We start from the raw sequence: 6,745 nt of genomic DNA on the forward strand, positions 1-6,745 counted from the left end.
ACCCCGCACCCCGCCCCCCGGAAATAGGGCACTGGCCTCGCAAGGGAGTGTGGGAATAGTAGTCGCTTTAATCGGAGCTCGGGTGGTACTTGCCATACGCGAACTGTAATGCTTTAGTTTTTTGTTGTGTTGGAGACCCAGTTGGGGAGCAAGAGGTAATAAGGGGAGAGTTAACATTTGCGCATCTTTTTTATTTTCCCAATTTTTTCAACTGTGGGAACACCCTCTTTGTTGTTTTACCTGCTATACCTTACATTCCTTTCGCCTACCAGCGGTTCTCAACCTGTGGGTCGCGACCCCTTTGGCGGCCGAACGACCCTTTCACAGGGGTCGCCTAAGACCATCCTGCATATCAGATATTTACATTATGATTCATAACAGTAGCAACATTACAGTTATGAGGTAGCAATGAAAATAATTTTATGGCTGGATCACAACATGAGGGACTGTATTTAAAGGGCCAGAAGGTTGAGAACCACTGTTTGGGCCTATGTTTTGAAACAGCATCCCCTAGTGGGCACACGTACTCCAGGCTCTACCCTTACCTAATCTACTACGCACTATTGAGTTTAATCCTAAAACAATGCATTCTCAGCGTCTATGTGGACGCTCAGAAATCCGGGTTGCCATCTCATTACCAAATGTCCTGCTAATGCAGACAGATCACCTTACTGTCCTCCAAAGACAATAGGTGTTCTTCTGCCTTGATTTTTCTCTCTGGAATATTCAAACCTTCAAACATCTTTCATATCCTACTTCAGGAAAACCTTTTATATCATCCCAGCCAACCACATACCCTTTGTATTTCTACATTCCATCATTATCTCTACTATTCACTTGCCATTTAGAAGCTACTTCATATTGTTTTCCTAACTTTAAAAAAGTTTTAATCATTTCAAAGAGTACAAAACTACATAAAATAAAAAATATACTTAACCTACAAATTCCAGTTCTCCCCAGATTTAACCCTTGTCACCTTCAGTGTGTATTCATCCCTACTTTTTCTATGAATTTAAAAATCTAGTACTGGCTGGTGTGATTGGTTGGGCTTCCTCCCATGCACTGAGAGGTCCCCTGTTTGAATCCCAGTCAGGGTACATGCCTGGGTTGCAGGCTCCATCCCAAGTAGGGGCCATGCAGCAGGCAGCCAATAGATGTTTCTCTCATCAATGTTTCTCTCTCTTTCTCCCTCTCATTTCCTCTCTAAAATCTATAGGGTTTAAAAATCTACAGTTTTGCACATTTTTGATAGTTTGAAAATAAGGCCATTCCTGCCCTAGCCAGTTTGGCTCAGTTTGCCCATGGACCTTTGAAGGGTCTGGGGTTCGAACCCGGTCAAGTGCACGTACCTTGGTTGTAGGCTCCATCCCTGATCCCTGGCCCTGAGCAGGGTGCGTGCAGGGAGCAATCAATCAATGTGTTTCTCTCACATCGATGTTTCTCTCTTTGTGTCTCTCCCCATCCCATGCCCTCTCTCTAAAAATCAATGGAAAAAAATATCATCGGCTGAGGATTAACAAAACAAAACAAAAAAGGGCCATTCCAGCCCTGGCCCGTGTGGCTTAGTTGGTTGGACGAAAAGTTGCCAGTTCCATTCCCGGTCAGGGCACATGCCTGGGTTTGGGCTTAATCCTGAGTAGGAGGCCTGCATAAATGTATCTCGCTCTCTCTCTCTAAAAATCAATAAAAATATATATTTAAAAAAAAATAGGGCCATTCCAGTGCAGCTGGTGTTGCTCATAGGAGACCTGCATAAATGTATCTCGCTCTCTCTCTAAAAATCAATAAAAATATATATTTTTAAAAAAATAGGGCCATTCCAGTGCAGCTGGTGTTGCTCAGTGATTGAGTGTTGACCTATGAACCAGGAGGTCACAGTTCCATAGCGGGTCAGGGCATATGCCCAGGTTGTGGGCTCAATCCCGTGTGGGGCTTGCAAGAGGCAGCTGATTGATGTTTCTATCTCATCATTCTCTCTCATCATTGATATTTCTATCTCTCCCTTTCCCTTCCTCTCTGAAATCAATGGAAAAATTTTTTTTAAAAATAGGGACATTCCACATGTATGGTTCTACATCTTGCTTTTTTTCATGTAACAATATGCTAGTTTATTCATTAACCAAATATTTACTGAGATCTTAGTGAGTAGAGTTCCATTATATGGATATATCATTATTTAAATTATATTTATTTCCAGTTTTTCACTATTATAAATTACAGTAAACATTCTTATACGTGTGTACATGTATATTTGTACTTTTATAATTCTATGGAATAGTTTCCTTGAAATGAGATTGCTGAGTTAAAGATGTATACATTTGAAATTTTGGCAAATAATGCCAAATTGCCCTTGAGAAAAATTACATCAATATACATTCCCACAAAAATTAATGAGGGAAGAAGACCTCTGCTGTGGACTGAATTGTGCTCACCTCCACCCCTGCACCAGGCAAAATTCTTATGTTGAAGGCCTCTACCCCCAATATGACTGTATTTAGAGATAGAGAATTTAAGGATGTGAAGTTAAATGACATCATAAAAATGGGGGCCTAATCCAATAAGGCAGGTGTCAGAAAAGGAAGAGACACATGCAGGGAAAGAGGTCTCACCAAAAACCAGCCCTGCCAGCACCTTGATCTTAGATTTCTACCCTCCAGAACTGTGAGAAAATAAATTCCTGTTGTTGAAATCACTTAGTCTGTGGTACTCTATTATGGCACAAATTATGGTCATAATTATGGTGATTAGGCTTTGGGAAGAAGATTAATGTCAAAGAAAGCAGAAAGTAGTGCTATTTTTGCTTTGTTCAGCATCTGACAAAACAATTTATTCACCTAAATATGGTGTCTACGTGGAATCTACTCAAAAAAAAATAATATATTTCTGTGTCTTAGTGCTACTGAGACAGGGGTGGTGTTATGCCTACTACTAGTGGTGGTGCATGACAGATACATTCCTAAGGGCCCTGAAGGAAAACCTCAGAGACATAGGCCACCAAATATTGGAATCTCTGCCTGGCTGGCGTGACTCATTGTTTGAGCATTGACCTATGAACCAGGAGGTCACAGTTCAATTCCCGGTCAGGGCACATGCCTGAGTTGCGGGCTCAATCCCCAATGTGGGGCTTGCAGGAGGCAGCTGATCAATGATTCTCTCTCATCATTGATGTTTCTTTTTTTTTTAAATATATTTTTTATTGATTTTTTACAGAGAGGAAGGGAGAGGGATAGAGAGTTAGAAACATCCATGAGAGAGAAACATCGACCAGCTGCCTCCTGCACACCCCCTACTGGGGATGTGCCCGCAACCAAGGTACATGCCCTTGACCGGAATCGAACCTGGGACCTTTCAGTCCATAGGCCGACGCTCTATCCACTGAGCCAAACCAGTTAGGGCCATTGATGTTTCTATCTCTCCCTCTCCCTTCCTCTCTCAAATAAAATATATTTAAAAAAATTGGACCCTCCAATCACATGTCCTTACTCCATGCTCACCAAAGACTTACCTGATTATAACAACTGACTACCTATATAATTTTTTTCTTTATTGATTTGAGAGAGAGGGGAAGGGAGAGAAAGAAACACTGATTTGTTGTTCCACTTATGTATACACTCATTGGTTGATTCTGGTATGTGTCCTGACCAGGGCGGAACTGGCAACCTTGGTGTACCAGGATAATGCTCTGACCAACTGAGTGAGCTACCCCATCAGGACTGATGCTTTTTTCCTTTTCTTTTTTTCCTTTGTTTTTTGATATTTTCTTTTCTTTCTTTCTTTATTAAATATATTTTTATTGATTTCAGAGAGGAAGGGAGAGGGAAAGAGAGATAGAAACATCAATGATGAGAAAGAATCATTGATTGGTTGCCTCCCCACTGGGGATTGAGTCTACAACCCAGACATATGCCTCTGACTGGAATTGAATTTGGGACCCTTCAGTCCACAGGTCATCGCTCTATCCACTGAATCAAACCAGCTAGGGGATATTTTCTTAAAAAAAAAAAAGTTTTTGTTGATTTTAGAGAGTGAGGAAGAGAGAGATAGAAACCTGGATGAGTTCTAGCCGGTTTGGCTCAGTGGATAGAGCATCGGCCTGCAGACTGAAGGGTCCCAGGTTCGATTCCGGCCAAGGGTACATGCCTGAGTTTTGGGCTCGATCCCCAGTGAGGGGGGTGCAGGAGGCAGCTGATCTATGATTCTCTCTCTTTTTTTTTTAATATATTTTATTGATTTTTTTTCTTACAGAGAGGAAGGGAGAGGGATAGAGAGTTAGAAACATCAATGATGAGAGAGGAACATCGATCAGCTGCCTGCATTGATGTTTCTCTCTCTCTCTCCCTCTTCCTTCCTCTCTGAAATCAATAAAGAAATATATTTTTTAAAAAAGAAAAAGAAACCTGGATGAGTGAGAAACATCCATTGGCTGCCTCCTGCAAGCCCCTTACTGGGGATGGAGCCACAACCAGGGCATGTGCCCTGACCAGGAACCAGTGAATTTTGGGTTCACGGGGTCGAGGCTCAACCAATGAACAACACAAGCTGGGCTGAGATGATATTTCCTTAAAACCAATAGGACCACTAGATCAGCTGGGATGGGAGTGAGAGGGGTAACTTCCTAGAGGAGCTGGAGCTGGAACTGAAATTTAAATGAGGCAGTAACAGCCCTTTGGTGTGGCTTAGTATTTGAGCACAGACCTATGAGCCAACCACAAGGTCACAGGGACCTGCCTGGGGTTGTGGGCTGGACTTCCAGTAGGGGGTATGCAGGAGGCAGCCAATCAATGATTCTTTCTTATCATTGATGTTTCTTTCTCTCTCCTTTCCTCTCTGAAATCAATAAAAAAAATATAGTTAAAAATAAATAAAAAATTTAAATGAGGCATTAACTAGTCGGCAAAGAGGAATAAGGATGGTTTACAGATAAATCATATATATTAACCTCTAAACCTCAGTTTTCTTGCTTCTTCAATGAAGGTAATAGCACCTTTCTCCAAAGGTTGTCATGAACAGTAAATGAGGTCTCAGGTGTGAAACACCTAGCACAGTGCCTGGCACATAGTGTATACTCAAAAAAATGCTGTTTTTCTTCTTTGCCTTCCACCTTCCATATATGTAATCTAGGAGTCCCTTCAGATTCAGAGGAAGCAAAGTGCCCTATAGGGTGGGTTGTAAATCCCTTTGTCCACCCAAGGTAATTGGTGATTACTATGGAATCTGGCCAAGCTAGTTGTTTGGAATGAGTGACCTTAGGGGAAAAGTGGTCACAGGATTGGGGGAACACAAATGCAAATTCATGAACAGTAGAGAGTGAAAGCAATCAAGGCAGGTAGCCCCTCTCCTCCACACTATCTCTAATCCTCCAGCTAATCCAGGCCACTCCTGACACTCTTGAGATAACAGATAATTTCAAAGAAATCAGAAAGGGGCTAATGTATATTGAGTACTGACTACATGGCTGGCACTGGGCTAGGTGACTGGGCATATATTGCCTAGTTCAGTGGTCGGCAAACTGTGGCCCCTTGAGTGTGGCTCTTCCACAAAATACCACGTGCGGGCGGGCACGTACAGTCGATTGAAACTTCGAGGCCACACTCAAGGGGCCAAAGAGCCGCATGTGGCTCGAGAGCCGCAGTTTCCCGACCACTGGACCACTGGCCTAGTTGATTCTCACCAATTACAGAGAATAAAGCTTGAGGGTAAAGCTCAGAGTGAGGAAGTCAACTGTCTCAGGTCATTTGCTAGTGAGGGACAAAGATGGAATTCAACCCCAGGCATCCAAATTCCAAGGCAGTGTTCTGTTGCTTTAGGTTCCCTTTACCTCTCTAGTGAGGACCTCTGCCTGGGGGATGTAGGGAGGAGGGAGACACAGGAAGGGGATGCTGTCAAGGATACCTGTATAGCTGTGGATGAGCCCCTCCCCGCTCCCTTGAAGGTGGAAATAGGAAGAGCTGGGGTGGAGAAATCAAATGGGTGGATGAGAATGGGGGAGGGAGTATATGGCAGTGCTCACAGCAGCTCCCCTCTCCAACACTCTCCTAAGCACTTGGGAGGGGCTCCCAAACGTAGGAAGGCCCTCTTCTCAACCCCCAGATCCTCACCCTCCCATAATTTCCTGCTCCCTCAGCAGAAGCTAAGGTGGAGAGAAGGGGGTCCCATAAACACTTAAATCTCCACATCTGTAACCCACCCTCAGCCAAACCAGCTGTGCAGACTGGGCAGGAGAGAACCTTCACTATCAACCCCCCTCTACATAACAAAGGGAAAGAGGACCCCCTGCTCAGTCCCAACCAGATGCCTTAGGGAGCAGCCCAGAGCCCCGGCATCTACTCCTGCAGCCCACCCTGAAGCTTAAGGAAGAGAAACTGGCAGCTGGGGACCCCCCAGAGGGAGGGGGGGACCAACTCTCTTTTCCAGACGGCTCCCCTCCCTCCCCCTGCTAATAGGTATTTCCTGTTTATGAGGCAGCTAAGGCTAGGCTTTTGGGAAAGGATGGAGATGCAGGAGATGGAGCAGCCCCTCCTACGGCTGGGTGGGGGAGTCCTTGAGGAGTGCCTGAAGGTTGGGAGGCTCCTCCCTAGGGAAGGAGTGTTCCTTACACTGACCATCCAGATCCTCCTCCCTCCCACCCCACTCCCACCGTGGCCAAAGCCCCTGCGGGCAGGGGACACTGTGGGGGGGGTTCTCCCCCGTCTCCAGACCCTCAAAGGAGAGAGCAGCTTTCAGGGGAGGGACGGGGGGCCGGAGG

This window comes from Myotis brandtii, unplaced genomic scaffold (assembly GCF_000412655.1).
Source record: "Myotis brandtii unplaced genomic scaffold, ASM41265v1 scaffold550, whole genome shotgun sequence".
NCBI lineage: Eukaryota > Metazoa > Chordata > Mammalia > Chiroptera > Vespertilionidae > Myotis > Myotis brandtii.